Source organism: Anguilla anguilla, chromosome 8 (genome assembly GCF_013347855.1).
Source record: "Anguilla anguilla isolate fAngAng1 chromosome 8, fAngAng1.pri, whole genome shotgun sequence".
Taxonomy (NCBI): domain Eukaryota; kingdom Metazoa; phylum Chordata; class Actinopteri; order Anguilliformes; family Anguillidae; genus Anguilla; species Anguilla anguilla.
The window spans coordinates 33955413-33976882 of record NC_049208.1 but is presented as its reverse complement, the minus strand read 5'-3'; the positions used below and the strand labels follow the sequence as shown (position 1 = coordinate 33976882).

General features: G+C 44.5%; 1 protein-coding gene across 3 annotated transcripts in view; it reads right to left on the bottom strand.

The window, feature by feature from the left end:
* LOC118234504 (glutamate receptor ionotropic, kainate 5-like) overlaps window positions 1–13406 on the bottom strand; it is a 57155-nt gene extending 43749 nt beyond the window's left edge. The window contains exons 1-3 of one of the 3 annotated variants that reach the window (XM_035431078.1): window positions 13345–13406; window positions 12659–12871; window positions 9598–11511 (exon numbers count right to left, since the gene is read on the bottom strand). The gene's annotated coding sequence lies outside the window, so the exon portion shown is untranslated. The other 2 variants (XM_035431079.1, XM_035431080.1) reach the window with 2 other exon arrangements.
* Window positions 13407–21470: the final 8064 nt, after the last annotated feature.

Sequence of the window (21470 nt, the reverse complement as noted above, 5' to 3'; positions counted from 1 at the left end):
GAACGAGGCAGTTGTGGCATCACGGTTTATTGGGTTTATCGTGCTTCCCTCTAACGGGGCCAAGAGGAAGATCAGAGAGATCGGCCTGTGGCCTCTGACTTCAGCTGTGACAGCACCACAGGCCTTGCCCACGTCACATTTAGCAAACAACTGAAGCAAACACTGGCCGTCCCTGGGAAATGTCCTGGTGAAGTAATTGTCACGAGAGGCTCGGGAATGGCTATAGAATTTACGCACACGAAAAACAGAGTCTCTCGCGTGCGTCCCGCTTGCGCTCTGTACCAATGCAGGGTGAATCATTTCACTTTACGTTGTCACTTCACTGTTTAGTCATTCCTGTTCTCTTGACGGCTTCTAAAATAATTGGGTGACTATGTTTTAAAATCTTATTTAAAAAAAAATAAGTAGTAAGAATATTATTTTAAAATATTTATCCTCATACGTAATCAACACAGACTCAACTGCTGGTAAACAAATTATGCTAAGCCACGTTGAGCTAAAATATGAATTAATATATGTTATTAGAATTTTAGGTTATTGGCTGTCTGGTTTACACGGTCGGTTATACAAGATGTATGAGAAACATATTTGGTTTTAATGGATAAAGGCTAGTTGCCTTACACTAGTTGCCATAGCAATTGTGTTCCATGTTGAGAAACAATTGCCACACATCAGAAATGATGTAAAGAATCACATCAAAGCTATGACCAATCATTTGCCTGTAAACCAATTATGTTGTTGAAAAATGGGACTACAGGGAACATAAAAATGGGACTACAGGGAACATAAAAATGGTACATTTTAGGAACATGAAGCAAGTCCAATGACGTGCAATTATAAATGTCTTAATACCTTTTTTAAACAAACTGTTAAATATCAGAATATATTAGGAAATATTCTAGCAGGGACCTATTTTCCAAACAAGAACATGATACGAAGGGAGAAATTAATGGATAATGATCAATGTTATGTGACTGGAAAACCAGTTTGTCCATACACTGATGTTTGTTGGTTATCTAGTGAAGTTATATTGCATTTGGATCCCAGATTATGAAAATCAATGCTAACACTGCACTGGAGTTTGAAGGGCTGTCTTTTTATCCCTGGCTTAACAGTGATATTCACATTTCAGTAAAGACCTGTCACACTATTATATAAATGTGCATTATTCTATTAATATGCATCACTTTCCCTTGTCTCTGCTCTCTCTCTCTCTCTCTCTCTCTCTCCCTCCTCTCTCTCTCTCCTTCCCTCCCTCTTCTTACTGCTCTCTCTCTCATATTTTACTCCTGATAGAATATCATGTTTTAGTATACACAGGAATATATCATTTTTACTAATTTGTTTATGCTGTTATGTACAAATGCATGAAAAACATAACAGAAATCATTAGGGGTCAAGGTGTGTTGTGGGTTGTACAAAGGTTGATAGAAGCAAGAGTAATTATCGATCTTGTTTTCAAATTTATAAGCTGAAGCAAGATCTGATTTTTTTTTTTTACAGCCACAAGGTATGTTGATGTCGATATCGGAGGTTGAGCTTATTATAGCATTTCAGTTTGGGAATATGGAAGACCAAAGGTTCTCTTCTCTTCTCTCAATCTCTCACCTTCACAGCGTGAAGATCAGAAAGCAAGGCATCACTGCTTGTTGTTGTGTGGTCCATATCAGTACAGTCAGGTCAAGAAGACATATAACTGCAATATATTCCGCACTGGATTACCAGGGAGACCCTATTATCCTCCTCTCATTCTATAGATATGAGAATCCTGTCTATAGAGAAATGGATGAGGCAGAGGAAGGGGGAAGAGGAAGTGGTTTAGGATGACTGGCAGACGGGTCAGGCATCTGATGGATCTGATAGAACAACATTGAATAGAATCTCCCATCGCCTCGGACAGAAGGCTCTGGTGGAGAAGAGGAGGAAGGGAGAGGTGTTCGGATGTCAGTCACGGAAGGGGAATGGAGAGGGAGACACGAGGAGAAGGAAGAAAAATGAAAAAAAGAGAAGACAGAAGAGGAAGAGGAGACAGGAAACATGGTGGACCAGATACGAGGAGGAAAATGACATGTATTACTGTAACACCACCGAGCCGGTGGCGGAATTGAGGGAAAAAAGCCACAATTATGCTATTGTGTGGAGTTGCCGTTAAAACACAAAATCCCTAATCTGGAGGACAGCACAAGTTAAATAACGAAGCGGAGAATGTGAAGAAATTTTAATCACATCTCTTTAATAAGTCGTTAATCAGCATTGTTAGATAATTGTCATTATTATGACTTCATTCATAATTCATGTGTTATCACATCCAATTACTATTCATTTTGCCCAAGCAATTCGAACAGTTTAGTTCTATGAACAGCAATGTGCCTTGATTGATAGCACGGGGCAGATTTATGTTCTGCTTTGAAGAGTTGAAGCTTTGAACCTTTTTTATTTTTTGCATAACAGGGACCTATCGGTGTGTAGTGGCCATTTTCATTTGAACGGAGGCTGCTGTTAAGCTTTAGAAATGGAAAGCTTTGGCTAAATAAAAGGAATAATGCCACTTTATGTCATGTGAGTCAAAAAAAACAATTGTGCAGTGTTAGGATGAAAAAAGGGAGAAACATTCAGAGCTGATTGAACCTAGACTTTAATTAACCGATTCGTTTAGACATTGTGTTATGCAAATAAAATAAAATTGTATTAAGTACTAGAAATCGAAAGAGCAAGCAGCTCTGCCATTAAAGGATTTGGTTTGTCTTGAACATGGGTTTTTTTTTTGATCCAAAAACAGAATTCAATACTGGACCCTGACCTCTCTCTGGAACTTCATGGTTTAAAAAAATCAGCCGGGAGTCTTTTTTCCCCCTTTTTTCCTTGACTTTATGGATTCTTTAGGTGTGCAAAGATTTTCTTAAAAGAAAATAATAATAACCCACTAGGTTGCCATCTCAGAGGTGGATTATTGCTATGCTCAACTGTCCAGATTGCATTCTTCCCACCCTTCAGCGAATAAAAACTGCTGCTGTAAGGGTTTTAACTGATACAGATAAACAAAAAAATTGATCACATATCTCATATCAAAGCTTCACTTTACTGGCTCCAATAAAACACTGTATCCAAACTTCTATTGTTTACCTGCATTGTGCATAGCAAGCCAGCTTCCTCTTAAGAAAGAGCTTACTATTCTGTACAGTCCTGATAGACTATCGCGGTCTCAAACAGCCATGTCCTAATTCGTTCTTCCCCAAAGCTCAAAAAGCCTAAACCTTTTTCGAGGGGGAAAATATAAACACAAAATTTCACGCGCAAGCATATCAAAATGGGGTTTTAGCAAAAGGGGAGAGAACAGAGAAACACGGGGACGCGCCTCTAAGGCAACCGTTCGCGTTTTTAGGTCGGTGGACTCTGATTAAGAGTTTGACCTTCACCACCAGAAAGGTTATTAAAATGACACCACACGCTAGCTGAGAGGAGAACATTTTGTCCTTCCTTTGCTGTATGAAATAAACCCAAGCTTCAGCATAGGAACAAATAAATTCCCCAAGCAATCGTACAGCAATGGTCAAAAAGCTGCTTTTAAAACTGCCACCACTAGACATCCAGTTCATCATTTCCACTCTGGCTCTCCCCCTACTCCTTCAGGGTGAGATTAGGCCCCTTTAACCCATTTTGGACGGGAGGAAGGGACGTGCATGTTGTGCCATGACACTTGCCAAAAAGAAAACGAACAAGTGTGAAAGTATGCATTGTCACAAAAGTCATCTCTTCCTTTTGAGTATTAATTCCAGTTTGCTATAGGGCACACCGTATTTAACTATAGTACAGTTGTGATGTCATAGCGTTACTGCTGCCAAGGTTCATATGTGTGACTCACTATACAGCATCCACAAACTGACACATGAAGCTGTGAGACTTCCGCACAAGCTAATTTAATGTGATCATTACTGGATAGTGAGAACGCTTTCTTTTTTTTTTAAACAAGTTTTGAACCTGGATATTTTCCTTTTTCACCCAATTTAGAATGTCTGTTTACATTTGGAAGGCGCGTCCCGTTGTCGTTTGATTACAGAGAGCGCAAACAAGTGACGGGTCGCAGATGGAGTCCGAGGCCCCGGTGCGTCAGCGGCGTTTGCACAGCGAACCCCGGTAAGCTCCCTCACCCGCGGTCTCTCCACACCTCCCGCTGCCCAGCGCTGTCGACATCCTGTATAATCCGGTTAAACACCGGTCGGACCGGAGGAAATCTGCCTCAGACAGCGCCGAGCTGACGTACCGTGAAGCTGGGACCGCGGAGTGAGAGGGAACTACCGCCGGTTTGATTGCCCCGACCCGACAACGGTGCTCTGCGGAAGCCCCGGGCTGCTTTGACTTTTTTTTTTTTCTTTTTTTTGTGGTTCAGGTCTTAATAATTGATTTAAAAAGTTTCTGTTTAAATTAGTTTACTTCAGGGGAAATGTCTGACTTTTCCCCCCCCCCCCCCTCACAATCGTTCACAGTTTTGCAAATTTCAAGGTTTTTTATGATCTCTCAGGAGTGTTATATAACACCCAGATATCACATCAGGACATCTCTTTGTGTACAAACAAGTAAAACTTGAATGTACCTCATATTATCACACAAAAAATGAAATATATTTTCTGGTATTTAATCGTTTCTTCCATTCCGTGTTAGGTTTCAACTCCGCGTTCCTTTTTAGCAAATACGCCTCTGCTGAGAAGCATATATCAAATGAAATGTCATTGAGTTGGATTCATTAAGCATGCTCCTGTGCTGTGTAAACATTGTAATCTTGTTTCAGAGGGGCCTGGTTAACTTTATTTCATTTAAAAAGAATGCATCCATTTATTGGCTGCTAATACAAGCCAGAAGACGAATCGGCAGAGAGCTTTTTGAAGCGCCTCTAGCTCACGTTCCAGCATTCACTTCAGTGTCTTCTGAATTCAGAGTTTTTGTTCACAACGCAACAGATGGATGCCATGGCTGTACTCATCAGCATCGTAGACGACGCCAGGAACGAGCAGTTAGGTTTATAAGTTGCAGCTGACGCGAATGCGTTTGCAGATTAATACACCGTGGCAACACCATGGAGTAGGTTAACGTTTCCTTTCCCCATACGGCAAACAAAACATGTCTGTTTCGTTGATGATAGCATTTCCCTGTGTGGACTGTGTAATGCAGCTAATTAGAATAACAAAAAAACATCTGGCTAACAAGCTCCCAAAATATTGAAATCACAGGATTTGCAGTCCAAATGAAGAAATGTAGATTAAGCATCCTAGCTTCTAGTCGCGGCAAGGGTGCGTGCGATTCTCGTGAGTATACATGTGTATACGTGAGTGTCATGGGGCTTTTTGTCTACTTCTGTTTAACATGCAATACAATAAAAATACATAAACAAAGCATCCTAGTTCCAAGGAGTAGGTCACATTCACACGCAGCTGCTTGCGCACTTTCAAATGGCTCTGCTTCAATGCATTAGCGTGACTGTGTGTTTAAATCGATATGAAACCCTGCTTATGCGCATTCGAGTTTGTCAGAACAGGGGACGCGAGAGAAACTGTCACGGAGGGATCTGGCACTGGCCGCCAACCGCGGGGAGAGCGCTAAGAACCCGCGGGGCTGAGGGCGCAGCAGGTTGGGTTCTGCCCCGCTGGAGCTGGCGCCGCACCCTGACCGCGCAGCCTGGCGTTCCCGCGCAGAATGAGCTGAGCGACCCGCGGACGCTCCTTCCGCCGGTACGGATTCGCCCGGGGTTAGGTGTGAAAGAACCACGCGCCGCAGACTGGCCCGAGGAAGCGCTTTGATGCGTTTCACACCCAGGTCAGCGGTCTGATGAAGTGTGTGTGTGTGTGTGTGTGTTGGGGGGGTGTGGGGGGCAGTTCAATCTGTTGAGAGATAACATGTCCAACTGTTCCTGCTGCCCACCCTGAGAATATCTCTCTATCACCTCCTTTCCTCCGATCCTGCAGGTGATATCATCATACAGTACGTCTCAGGTGGCTAAACGCCTACTTCTGCGCAGGTGTCCTTACATGTGGACCTGTGATAAGGAAGCTAGCCTCAGCACCAGAGACTTCCTAACATGGAATCCATTTTCATACGTCTACAGGGAAGAGGAGTAACGCATTAGTCTGTAAAATGGCAGTTGCTTCACGGGTATGCTGCAAGGAAGACATGGAACCGGGGGTCTTGGCTTCCTCTGATCCGGTTCAGCTTTTGAGGTTGGGGGGTGTGGACCAGCCAATGCGCTGGTCATGCATGAATAAGGCCCTCCATTGATCTCATAGCACTCAGCCTCCCGTGATGGATCGTATTCCACGGCTGAAATGAACACGATTGCATGAATGCGAATGCAAGTGCTTGCCTACAGCCAACCTTGGGAATTAGAGCGCATTCCCCATCTGACCAATGGTGAAACCCATCCGGATGGCAACTTTACTGTTGCCCGGTCAGCTCCATAAAAGAACCATGAGTGGATATGGACCCGGTCTTGATATTCATCTGTTTTATTCATAGCCAAGTAAAAATAATCATACGACGCCCTAAAGCATTAAAATACCAGTGTATAAAATACCGAGTGTATTGATACACCAAGGATGCCAATGAGAGTGTGAGGAGAGTTCTTCTTCCTAATGTTATTGTTGCTTAAAGGACACCTAAGGCTGTGCTTTGATAAATGGCTGCCATTTCAAATGAACGTCCAATTAGAACAGTAATACATAAACACAATCAACTGTCATTTTGCCCGAAGCAAAATGCACGCGAACAAGTACATAAAACCGGAGCATGCCAAGGACACCCAAAGTCACATGGTCCTAATAAGACAGACTAAAAAGACCGGGCACGTTCTTTAACAGCTGTTTCGTTTTTGCGAACTGTCCATTCGTAACCGGAGGCTAGCCCCAGTTGCTGCAATCTCCTCTATTAGTCCCGGACACAGGGAGCGCGCGCTGGCAGGTGCGCCGTCCCCCGGGGGCACGTGCGGCTAGCTGTCACTCCGCAGTCCAGCAGCTGCAGCTGCGCAGTAATTGTGCAGCAGACCGTGTGACTGACGCAGCTGGCGTAGGCGCTGGTCAACACTGACCTCTCTTTCATCGCAGTGGTCTGCACCGGATGAATATTTTGGGATGTTCACTTTCTGGAGCTCGCTTTCTGGGGTACTTGTTTTTTATTTTTTATTTTTGTTGTGCGATAAAGGATGCACTGAAACTGAAATAATATCAAGGAGCACCAGCTAGTGAAAGCCACCCCTTTAGAAGATCCTACATTCTTCCTGCTGCTGGGTGGAGATTTATTTCATTCTTTCTAATCCTAGGGACCAGCTCTTTGGTGAGAGTTTTGGAGAGAATTTAAAGCTCAACGTGTTGCATTTTTGTTTTGTTGTGTGTGTATTTTTTTCACCCAGTAAACAGCAATAGCAGCGTGGTCTGCATTCGCACATTAAGAAGCAGAATATTACATTGCTACAGTCCTTGCTTTAATACTAATGGGTCACTTCCAATGATATGACAAGCTGTGGCTCACTTTGCCATAATGAAGCACCGACTTATTTTACTTTCCCTACGCAACACATCGAAGCATGCTCCTTAGAGACTGTGAAGCCTGGTAAAGCACCTAAGACCTAGGACCATGTTGTGAAACATACATGATTACATGACCATAAAACAATATATACCTAATTTCAGTTTGGAAAAAGGCAGTCAAATGTTCAGTATGTCCATTCAGATGTTTATTTTTTGCAGACAAACATTCCTAAAGCCCTAATCCAGTAGCAGCTGTCAAGACAGCAAATGGATATGCTCAAGCTAACTGAGAAGCAGCAAAAATAGAGGTTAGATTTTTTAATGGCTGGGTCATTTTCAGGTACAATATATAGTGTGCATATTACTATTGCCTTGCATATTGAGGAGAATAAATAACTGAAAATAAACCGATAAAAATGCTGAACAGAGGTTAACATAATTGACTGAGGAAAACATTGACCTCAGCCTAGAATTGATATCAGGCTTCTGGATGATCCATAAACTCATCAGTGCCTTCCACACACATCAGAACCTCCATTAATCTCCAAAGCCGTTTGAAGCAGTCTACGTCCTCACTCGTTTCAGGCTGCACTAATCACGAGCGAATGGCAAAGCGCTCAGGAGTATCACAAGATGTGAAGCACATCCTAAGATAAGCTCTCCGCTCAGGCCAAGCCTCCTCATTGACACAAACAGAGCTGTACGTTTCACAAAGGCCATTTCCCATTGTCTCACATGAGTGGAGTCTCAGCCCCACTCCCCAGTCATCAACAAGGCAGTCGGGCAGGGACAGTGATGGAGGACTTTTTTTTACCCATAATGCTCTGGGGCGAACGATCTTGAGAACAAAAGCAGCAGAGGTCTCCATTGTGGGCCCAAACAATGTGGTGGATGGGATGTTTCCACCATTCAGCCCCGGGGTCAGGTAGCAGTGCTACCGAAACGCCAGACGGATGCGGCGCAATGTGCCACAACCTCCACTTCCGCGCTCTAACCGGATCTGCCGCGAAGCTGCCAAAAATTGATGGATGGCCCCAATCGCGCCGCGCTCCATTTACAGTTCCGTCTCAGAACAAACAGCGAGACCGGAGAAACGTGCCCAAAATTATTTTCCGTGCGGTTATTATCGTGCCTCTGCGCTGAAACAGTACGGCGAAATGGAAAAAGGTGGTTCACCTGCAACAAGTACGATGTCCAGGGTCATTACGGGGACAAATTGAATAAATTGGATTAAAAGAAAAACTGAAGCTTACGCTCTTTTCGCCATTCACGCAATATAAAAATCATTATGATTGCAGTTTGCCAGTAATCAATTATAAGTAATTACTTATAATCTTAATTATCTCCAGCCTTTGCAGTGTACTAACAATAAAGGCCAATAAGCCAATCAGAGCTGTTCTTTTCTGTTCTGTTCATTTCCCCAGTAATTATCTAACTGTATAAAGTAGAAGTACATTAGGAGTGTAGTTAATGGCCCCATCCATAGTTAAACAGGCTGCTGAACAGTGTATCTGTTCAACTTAATGTGTGTTTTTATGGAGTTATATGGAGATTGCATACACAATTTTCATTTGCTGCCTGTAGAGTGTTTTCGCACATTCAGTGTTTAAACTATCTCTGTTTTTTTTCTTACCTCACAGTAATCAAAGGACCCTCAATATCAATCAATACACAAATTCTACAAAGCTTTCACTTAGGGACAGCAATTTCAAAAAGCACGAACTCAGATCCCTGGAGCCCAAACATGTGACCCAGAGGGAATTAAGATTTAAGAGCATCTGTGTGAACAGAACCAATAATTTGCATTACAGAAACACACACACACACACACACACATACACACACGCACACACACACACACACAAAACTTACAATACCACATAATAAAATATGTACGTAAATGTGGAAACGTATATACAAACTGAGATCCACAGTGGAGGCACACAGACATCTCATACAGCAGATGAATGGATGTAGCTGAACACACGACGCCTCATTATAAGATCAGAGGGGGGGCATTCTAACAGGTAAAACACACGAGGAGCCCCGGAAACAAGTTGACGTATAAGAAGAGAGGCGTACTCACGGAATGAATCAGACGATGCTAGGCGCTGTTTTCCATAGATCCCTGGAGTAGCTGGCCAGCACAGCAGCAGAGGAAGCAGAGCCAGGGTTGAGTGAAGAGGTTAAAAAAAAATCCAAGCGAGGGGTTAAGGTGTGGGATTTGATCAGCAGCTTTGGGGTTGCCGTGGGGGTGGGGGTTAATTATCTTTTATGGGGTGGTGGTTGTGACGGGCGGGGGGTATGGTACACTGTTCACTAGGGACAAAATGTCAGATTCCCTGTTGTTGACCTCTAAAATAGCACTGTTCCTTTTGGAAAAAAAAAGATTTGAAATAGGAAAAAAAAGGAAATATCACAGCCTCCAATTATCAAAGAGAGGGAGAGAGAGGGAGAGAGAGAAGAGAGAGGGAAGGATGGCGTCTGGTTCTTTCCGCGACGGAGAGACAGAGGGTGACGGAGTGACAGAGCCTGTGGCGGCTGGAGAAACGGTGGAGCGGGGGGAAATAAATGAAAAAGCAGATTCGGTCCAAAAAAGGCCTCTCCTCCTTTCTCTCTCTCTCTCTCTCTCTCTCTCCCTCTCTCTCTCTGATGTATGAAGGCCTCCCCCCTCTCGGTTGAAGCTGGATTAAAAAAATGTCTCTCTAGATGAGAGGAAGAGGAGAGAAAAAAACTCAATGAGAAGAAAAAGATAAACGAAGCTGCACCTGTTCCCCTTCTCGCCGCTTCCTTCTCTCGTTCCCTCAGTCTCTCACTCTCTCTCTCTCACTCTCTCTCTCTCTCTCTGTCCCTCACTCCTCTCAGCGTATCCCTGCTGGAGCTAGAGAAACAGAGGCAGGGAATCGGTAGCTCTTCACCTTATTGCGGTGACCCGCGCTTCCAGCAGCACGCAGTGGCGGCTACGGCTAACGAGGGCGGCAGCAACGCGGCCGGGGAGCCGCGGAGACGCTACGCCGCTAGCGCCGCCGGCCGAAAGGATCGGCGTCTAACCGTTAACCCCCCCAGCCCAGGGATCTGGCCCCTTCGTCCCCTCCAGCCATCGAGCTGCTCTTCCTTCCACCCTCACCTACTCCTTCCCCTCTGTCTCTTCTGCCACAGCAGCGCCGTGAAACAGACGAGCTCTCCGGGCTAAGTCCTCTCTCTCCCCCCTCTCTCCCTGCCTCGCTCGCTCTCCTCACCGCTTTCTCACTTCAGTCTCTGTGTTCTGCTGCTCTGGCCCTCTGCTCCGCGTCGAGGTTCTGCGCCAATGCTTCAGTTCCCTCACGCACCGGCAAGGAAGCAGAGGTGTGAAAGTTTAAAAAATGTTTCTCGTTCAAAACTTTCTCTCCCAGCCCTGCTCACAGTCCAATCCGCAAACTCGGAAAGGCCTGCGTCAAAAAAGTCAGCCGATTTTGCCGAGACACCCAGAGGAAAATTCTGATCGTTTTTGAGAAGCCCATGGTGGTGTCTCCTTGTGAGAACCTCTCTCCTTTGTACGTCCCTCAGTTTAGTTCCGTCTCGTTGTCGCCGTGCAAAGACTTGTCCAGCCTCGGCCTTAATTGCTTATTTTGGCCTACTGCTCCCAGTTCTTCCCTATACTTCGTGCTGCTGTAGGTTCAAATCCAAGTTTTACGGTTGGTGGTCCAACCCAACAGCCATCCCTCATGCTTCCAGGGCAGTAGCATCAGTGTGTATCTGCGCGATTTGAAACCCAGTTCCTCTAGAACTCTTTCATCCCAGACCCAGTCCTTGTTCTGTATGAAGACAGATAGCTGCTCACTGATCCAATTTGGGCTCCAGCTGATGGAATCTCCAGTAGCAGGCCTGAGAGATAAGAGGAGGCCCGGGCGTCTGTGTGGGCGTTAGCGGACGTGAGAGTGGGCACACGTAGGTACGCTTGGCCTTGGGCAGAGCAGGAAGTGGCTCCAGGTAAGAAAGGAAGGACCGAGATAATCTGGCCCTGCAGCAAAAGAAAGAAGGGAGAAGGGGAGGTGAGTAGGTGAGAGAGAGAGGAAGAGAGAGAGAGGGAGGAGATATAAATAGGTAGGTAAAGAGCATGGGAAAGAGAAGAAGCACATAACCCCAGCTTAAAGCTCCGCTTCTCCATTTCCTCTCTGCCCTTCTCCGCTGATCCCTCCTTCTGTGTAACACCCCTTTTTTTAAATCTGTGTCTCATCAGCCCTCCATTTCCCAGATCCTTTTCTTTGCGCAAAGGATTTCGCCTGATTTAAAAGCCACAGGTTCCCATGCCCCATGCCCCCAACCCCCACCAACAGGAAGAAGACTGAGCCCAGGGCACACGCGCACAGGAAAGAGCCGTGGGTTGTGTGTCAGGCAGTGTGGGATATCGAGTGCCGTGGGGGAGAGGATGAACACATTAGTGTGTTTGAGAGACTACAAGGCAAACTCTTTCAGTTTGCGTGTGAATGTGTCAGACTCGGTGTGACGCCAAAGCATTGCCAAACGCTTTGTTACCAAAACAGCATAATTACCAAAGCATTGTTCCTATTGCATATCTTTCACATCGTGTGGTCATACAGGCTCAGACAGCATACCTCTGCCATTACATAGATACACATATGCAAAGTAGTCAAGCTTGAAAGCGACTGTGAGTTTTTCAATAGAATTGACTGAATGGCATAAATTATCACAGTGATTTTTGAAGTGGCCAAGCCTTTCCACAGTATAATACACTAACATAATTTCCTAAAGTTTTATGTTCAGAACTGAATATGAAATGGAAGTGAGAGCAATAGGCTGGGGGAGGGGGGAGGGGGGTATTGAGCAGGGTTTGTTGGAGGAGACAAACAAATTCCACAAATTCACTTTCAATGAGGCCAGGCACATCTAAAATACCGGCTTGTTGATGTTGGCGTTGCCACGTTGACAGTGAATAAGAGTGATGCGTGTTTGGTGAGAGACGGCTGGTGGGGGGTTGGGGCCAAAAAAATGGCTGATGGATGTCAGAATGAAATTTGGTAAAGGACGAGAAAAAGATCAGAGGAGCGTTTGATCGCAGAGAAGCAAATGGGGGGAAAAGCTAGTATGAGCGATGACTGCGAGTCAGAGAGGGAGAGATGCGGAGAGAGAAAGGCACACACACTCACCCATTTTAGTTCCCTCTCCACAGGCAAACACAATCCCAGCACTGTGATTCCAGCCCGACTGAGGAGGGAAGGAGCCCATGCACCTCCATCAGCTGAATACCAATAGGACGGCTACACTGAGCGCTCAGCGACGCCGGGGGAAGGTGCCACAGAGCCCGCGCCGCGGTCACATCCGCCTGTCAAATCCCTCTTGCGCAAAACCGCGAAACTGCCCTTTTTCCGAAAATAAAGAGGAAAACAGAAGAAAAGATGTGATTCGTATCGTCGCACAAAGCCCTAGCATGTCGGCGCACGCAAACACACGTGCACACACTTGCACACGCACACACACGCGCGCACGTATACGGACGAACGCGATCGCAATGACACCCTGGTTAGAATGCTGCCGTTCTTTGGTGAATAAGCAGCTCCCCCTCCCCTCCTCTGGCAGTGAGCTCTAAAGAGGGGAAATGCGTTTCAGTGAAGGCTACAGCACTGCTTCTCCTGCCTCTCCTCCTTCCTTTTTCTCCTTCTCAGCCCCCAACACATTTTGGTTTGCCGTAATTCCACAGTGCAGGACTGCAAACTGCAATCTCTCTCTCTCTCTCTCTCTCTCTCTCTCGCTCTCTCACACACTCTCACTCTCTCGCTCTCTCGCTCTCTCGCTCTCTCACCCTCTCTCTCCCCGCTCAATTGTATCCCCATACCTCTTCAGCTCTCTCCAATCCAATCAGCACTCCCTGCCTCTCTCCCTCTCCCTCTCATCTCTTTACGCCCTCCTATCCTACCCCCCTGCTCCTACCACCCACTCCCCCCGTCTTTCCCTCTCTCCCTCTCGGGTTTTCTCAAAGACAAATGTGGACCGCCCCCACTCTTTCATCCCTTCAGGTCAATCCTGGACATACACTGTCTCAAAAACCTATCAATCTCACACACACACACACACACACACACACACACGCACACAAACTAACTAACACACACACACACGCACACACACGCACACAAACTAACTAACACACACACACACACACGGACACAAACTAACTAACACACACACACACACACTCTCACACACACACACACACACACAAACTAACTAACACACACACACACACACGCGCACAAACTAACACACACACACACACTCTCACACAAACACACACACACAAACTAACTCTCACACACACACACACACGCACACAAACTAACTCTCACACACACACACACACACAAACTAACACACACACACACACACAAACTAACAAACACACACACACACGCACACGCACGCACACAAACTAACACACACACACACGCACACGCACACAAACTAACTAACACACACACACACACAAACTAACTAACAAACAAACACACACACACACACACACAAACAAAGAAACAAACACACACACACACGCACACACAAACAAAGAAACAAACACACACACACAAACACACACAAACTAACACACACATGCACACAAACACACTCACACACACACACAAACAAACACTCACACACACAAACACACACACACACAAACAAACATACAAACAAACACATACACACACACAAACACACATACAAGAAGGGTAGAAATGTATACATACACACATATGTACAAATGTTTACACACAAGCGCACACACACACAGGCATACATTTATATTCACATACACATGCATACAGATACAGACACAATTACCACCACACACAAAAGCATAGGTATTCACACTTACAAATACATACCCAAACAAAAACACGCTTATTCAACCAAGAAGGCTAATGGGCAAATTATACCTTTTAACTACTACACACAGAGAGTAACAGCTATAATGAAGGTGACCGCAGTGCTACAGACACATAACCATGTGTTGATACTCAATGCATTACCGTGCAAGGAGCACATAGACATTCATGACACATAAAAGTTACTGGCACCATAAATCAGAAATTCTCCTTGTAATATTTATTTAATGTACTTTGTTACAAGTATGACTACCAGTGATTTGTTTAAAAAAATAGTGGCATTCAAAGCTGTATGATGAATGTTTCCTTGTGATCTCTACAATGTGCGTCCGGGCGCAGCTAATGCTTATGGGTCACCAGGGACCCCTCTTACCTGAAACAAATTCCAACTATAAAAAAAAAGAATGAAAAAAAAAAGGCAGCACATTTCTGACAGTCCCCAGCTTAGTGGGTGTAACTGTGACATGACAGCGGTGGACCCAGCATTACAAAGTGGAAGGAAACACAGAGGACCGTGTTCACCACTGGAGAGTTTCACAGAGGACCGTGTTCACCACTGGAGAGTTTCACAGAGGACCGTGTTCACCACTGGAGAGTTTCACAGAGGACCGTGTTCACCACTGGAGAGTTTCACAGAAGACCGTGTTCACCACTGGAGAGTTTCACAGCGGACCGTGTTCACCACTGGAGAGTTTCACAACGGACCGTGTTCACCACTGGAGAGTTTCACAGAGGACCGTGTTCACCACTGGAGAGTTTCACAGCGGACCGTGTTCACCACTGGAGAGTTTCACAGAAGACCGTGTTCACCACTGGAGAGTTACACGGAGGACCGTGTTCACCACTGGAGAGTTTCACAGCGGACCGTGTTCACCACTGGAGAGTTTCACAGAGGACCGTGTTCACCACTGGAGAGTTTCACAGCGGACCGTGCTCACCACTGGAGAGTTTCACAGAGGACCGTGCTCACCACTGGAGAGTTTCACAGAGGACCGTGTTCACCACTGGAGAGTTTCACAGAGCTTTGACCCACAGCAGCTCCCCACAGCTCCTCTCTGGCACACATCAAATCACATCCACCCCTGTGTGCCTGTGCCTTCTGTCAATGTTCAATGCCTGTGGGCATGCAATATTCAAACAGTGCATCCCTCTCTCTCTCTCTCTCTCTCTCTCTCTCTCTATACACACACACACATATATATTTATGGTGGTTTTAATGACTAATACCCTTGTTTAACATTTGGCTCTCTGAATACCAAACATAAGTGCATCAATAGTTAAAATATTGCTCTCATTCAACATAGTTAAATATAACTATGTGATTTCATTAGTTATTATAATTAAAGATATTAACTACCAATTAAATCTTCGAATTTGCCGATAGACGGAGCAATCTGTTGAACCAAACTTTATCAAAAATATCAAAAAAAAGCAGAATATACCAAAAAGCCAGGAATAAAAATTTTTTTTAAATACCAGATCAGCTGTAAGACAAAAAACATCAGGCCTTGCATATACCAAACACCAAGGAAAACACTAGGCCCAAGCGCAATGTTCAGGTTCCCCAGATGGCACCAGCAGACATCAACCCCCAAATGCCCCCCACAACAGATGCTAATGCTGATGTTAAGCACCCAAAAATGTGCCGCAAAAGTAAAGTCCGAATTTTTAAGTTGCTCAAGAGGGGAGGGGTTGAGGGATATGGGGGGCATACTGTGCTGAACGGGTGAGGTGTGGAAGGGTGGGGTGCGGGAGTGGGGTCAGACAAGGACTTCCTTATCCGGAAGCTGACGTAAATTTACGTATTAAAGCTGCCTTCTGTTGTTGGAAACAGGGCAAAGCACTATTATATTATTGTCAAATGATTAATGGTTTTATTCTCTATTAAGACATTAAACATGTTTGGAGGTAATCCAGTTCAGCTATTGACTACCCCTAAAAAACATGGAAGTTTCCTTCTGTTTCCAACAACAGAGGTGATTTATGAAGACAAATAATTATTAAAGCCAGCCAGTTGTAATCTCCACATTGAGGCAAAATATTTTCCATGAAACAAAACCTAATCGCACCATGTTGGTTTCTGTGTGCAATTAGAACTGCTTCTAAAAGAATGTCAATTTCAACCATCAGACCTCAACAACCATTATCTACATAGACATTACCAATTTACAATATTTACAATAAATGACTTCAATTAAATGTCACAGATTGCATTCAAACTTAAAATCAAAAGGAACATGATCTTTGTGTGGTATTCTCTGGTCACAAAGATCTCTGGGTGTCCGGTGTTCCCAGCAGAAGGCAATAAAGTAATATAACTTTCAAAGGAGAGAAAACTCTCCGGGACATGTATACATTTACAAGACCTTCGGGTGACCCTAATTGCTCAAGGATGTTTCTATTGATGTTCATGGAGGGGAGAGTGGGGTGAGGAGAGAGAAAACAGATACATTCTTATAGTCACATAGAGCAAGGTTGTCAGATCAAATTATATTGTCTGTTTCTCAAAGGTGATAATCTAAAAACTAGGTGTCCAACTATATATATATATATATATATATATATATATATATATATATAGCGTCAGCTCCATTATGGTTGAGACAAAGACATATCTTTCTTGATTTAGTTCTGTACGCCGCAATGCTAGATTTGTAATGAAACGATTAATGTGGTCAAAGTGTACATTTCAGCTTTTATTTAAGGGTATGTTTATACTTTTTGGTTTCACCATGTAAAAATTACAGCATTTTACATGTGAATAGTTTCATTACAAATTTAAAATTGTGGATTACAGAGTCAAATAAAAAGATGTCTTTGTCCCAAACATTATGGAGCTCACAGTATATATATATATATATATATATATAGAGAGAGAGAGAGAGAGAGAGAGAGAGAGAGAGAGAGAGACCCTTATATGTAGAATGGATATGCTGAGAAAGGGGAAAGAATTAGAAAGGGCATACAAAACTATAGTCACTAAAGTAGGCAATATTTTTGCCACAATAAATGTAACATAAACACAAACACACACTTATGTATGTCAGTATGTCAATATATGGTCAAGCATAATTCTAAATACGTCGGAATATATAATAACTGTTGTTATTAAGGTGCTCATACACGTAACACAATAAATATAAACAGTAATAATATGGTATATTACAATGTTTTGTGTTAAATGTATGGATAATATGAAAAACAAATTAATATAAATCTTTACTTAATTTCATAAACGACTGAAAATAATATTTTCTCTAATATGTGCAACATATTTGATTTTAGTTCAAATGTAATAGAAAAACATACTTTTTTTCTTAATGAAAGGAAAATTACCTCTATTACACTAATGGCGGCAGCAGAGAAACACCGTAACAAAATTACAAACTGCACTCAGAGTCAGTCTGAACCCCGAGGAAAGCGCTCTTCATACAGTTACAGCTCTTTGATCAGGACAGACAATAATTCAATAACCATCAATCACGCCGAAACCCGTCACCGGTTCAGTGATGGCGCTTCTGTTTGAATGCAGCACGTGTCAGTTCAGTTGTCTCAGTTGGCAAGAACAGCCGTCAATCGCACATTCTGAGTGTATACAGGACCATCAATAGCCACAACCGCTAGCCGCGGTCAAGGTGACATCGCACCTGTGAGCAGTATTGTGATCACAGTGAAGCTGTCTAGACAAATGAAAACAAGTCATCTGTGCCCCGCAAGTGACAGGATTTAATCTTGTGCTGCTGCTGCATCGAGTGATTTGCATTTGCAACGATAAACGCATCTTTAAACCTGATCCAAAACATGACCATTGTGCATATATTTTTAAATCTATCATCATCATTGATATTGTTATTTTTGTTATGAGAAGCAGCAGGTGTGGGCTTCTGCTCGTTCTGCAGACTGTAGCATTGCTCTTTAAATAAGGCTCCTTTCATCCTGATATTTTCTTTTGTCATCCCCCTTTCCAGGGCTTGACCATGGGCCCTGTGTTGCCTTTGGCATGGGAGGGGACCAACGGAGCGAGAGAGAGAGAGAGAGAGAGGGAGAGGGAGAGAGAGCAAGACAGAGAGAGTGAGAGAATGTGTGAGAGAGAGAGCGACAGAGTGAGAGAGAGAGTGAGAGTCAGAGAGAGAGAGGGAGAGAGTGAGAGAGAGAGAGAGAGTCAGAGCGAGAGAGTCAGAGAGAGAGAGTCAGAGAGAGAGAGAGAGAGAGAGAGAGAGAGAACTGATGTGCAGCCGGCGTTCTGCGCCAGGCCTGTAGAATAATGATTAGCTGCTCGGTATTCCAGTCACATCGCCCCTACTATCAATGAGAGAGTGAGGGGGGAGGGGCGAATGAGGGGGAGAGAGAGAGGGAGAGAGGGAGAAAGAGAGAGAAGGAGGGAGAGAGAAATTCACAAAGAGGAAAACATAGTTTAAAAAGACGATAATGTGGAAGGGGAAGAAAACAGAGGAGAGGGGGGAGAGAGAAAGAGAGAGAGAGCAGAGAGAGAGAAAGGGAGAGAAAGGTGATGAAGGACAGTTGAGCGAGGCAGATGGATGGACACACAGCGTCCAGACACACAGGCCACACCAGCGCGTCACACACAGGCTCACACAGGCAGCGAGCGAGGCAGGGCCGGCCACCGCGCGAACACACATTAATCACACCGCACGTCAGGATCGGCAGACCCACACACACGCTCCCATAATGTGACACGCAGAGGGCGTGCATGTGCACCCATCCACAAACACACACACACACACACACAGGCACACACGCGCACACACGCACACACACAGGCACACACGCACACACACACACAGGCAAGCACACACACACACACACACACACACAAACACTCGCACACACACACACACACACACACACACACACACAGGCACGCACACACACACACACACAGGCAAGCACACACAGACACACACACACACACAAACACAGGCACGCACACACAGACACACACACACACACACACACAGGCAAGCACACACAGACACACACACACACACACACACACAGGCACGCACACACACACACACACACACAGGCACGCACACACACACAGGCAAGCACACACAGACACACACACACACACACACACAGGCACGCACACACAGACACACACACACACACACACAGGCAAGCACACACAGACACACACACACACAGGCAAGCACACACACACACACACACACACACAGGCACGCACACACAGACACACACACACACACACACATACACAGGCAAGCACACACAGACACACACACACACACACACACAGGCAAGCACACACAGACACACACACACACACACACACAAACACTCGCACACACACACACACGCACATACAGACACACACATGTGGGCACGCACACATACACAAGGAGAGAACACTTTGTCAAAGTCACAGCAGGTACAGACACGTAAACAAAGCAGGAGAGACTGCAGGGGGAAAAGAGAGAGGGAAGAAAGGAATTAGAGAGAGAGAGAAAGAAAGATGAGGAAAAGAGGAAGCAGGAATAACAGGCAAAGGGCAACATTAGCAACAGGCTCAACAGAGGGACAGACATCTGATGCTCCAGCAGTAAACCAGCAGCTCTGATCAAGAGGCAACCGCGCGAAACAACAAACAAGAGCAAATAACGAAGCAGGCGAGGGACAGAAACGCGAGGACAAAATCAGAGAGAGAGGGCGGGAGAGCATGAGAACACCACCGCTGCATGTAGGTCAGCCAGACTCAGCCAAACTCAGCTGGCCATCCGTTTCTGTTTGCAGCGCTTTTAAGTCGTTGGTTGTAGCTCTATGCATCGTGGAACCCCTTTTCTATGGAAGGGGCATCGCTTAATGAACCACTATGGTAAATATTTGGGTTCTGTAGCAGAAATAAGGAGTTGCTGAATAGTCGGAAAATACAAACAGGGAATCAGAATAAGTGGAATTTCAATTGGTAGATTTCTAAAAATATTTTCGTCTTTCTGCGTTTCATGTCATTAGACGACCTGTGATCAGGATGACCAATGAGCTGCAGTACTAAATCTGCCACCAGCTTTTGACCGATGACAGGGCGAAATATGACATCACATGACATAAAAATTCAACTGGCCATGAAGACCATTTTGCCACATAACACAAGCTATATCCTGGGTACTTAATTAATTCGACGTCCTCCTTTCAACACCAAGCTTTAATTTACACCTTTTGTCTTCTCTCACTTTGTAAGGCATGCACAGCTACAAACCTACTTCGAGAATTAATTTTTAAATGCCTTAGTTTATTTTGCCGTACACAATCTTAATCTCACATGATTTTTCACGTTGGTCCATATTCCACAGGGATAGCGTGATGTCAGCAGAAGCCCATGCTGAATATGCACATTTGCGGGGGTTTATTTAGGTGTCAGGTATTTTTAGATTCAGGACGGTTACAAAACGAGATAGGGAGCTATTTGATCTCTAGCTGGATACTTGTGCTAATTCGTTTACATCCAGAGAACAAACAAAGCATATGTACTGAAGCACCATATACCCACAAAAGCAAATGTTTGAGTCTTAGCATCCAGATTAATGGTGTCCAATAAGGTATTATCATAATATTATCACTGGTATTATCATCATTATGCTAATCCGCTAAAATGATCTGAGGCGTTAAGAATTACAGTTTGTGTTTGGCATAATGTAGAGAGTGGAAACAGAAAACAGGTGAGTGATGGTCCACATATTAATAAACCAATGACTCACAGACACACAACGGCTGCCGCACATCACAATTGAGTTTTCTACCACTGCAATTCTCCCCTCTCACGCCAGCCAGTAACAAGATAACTGCCCACTGCGTATCATTAACCATATATTTCCTTTGGAATTCAGGTGAGGCTCGTTAGCAATCTAACCAGGTACATATAATTGTACATCAACCAATCAGAGATTAAACTTTCAGACTCACCACGCCAAAAAAATAAATAAATGCTCGTATTTGCATCACGTTTAAACTAGCATATTTTTACTGGACAGGGCTACTGCTTGACTGTCGAGTTGATGCGACTGAATAAAATAAAATAACATATCTCATTATGCAAACA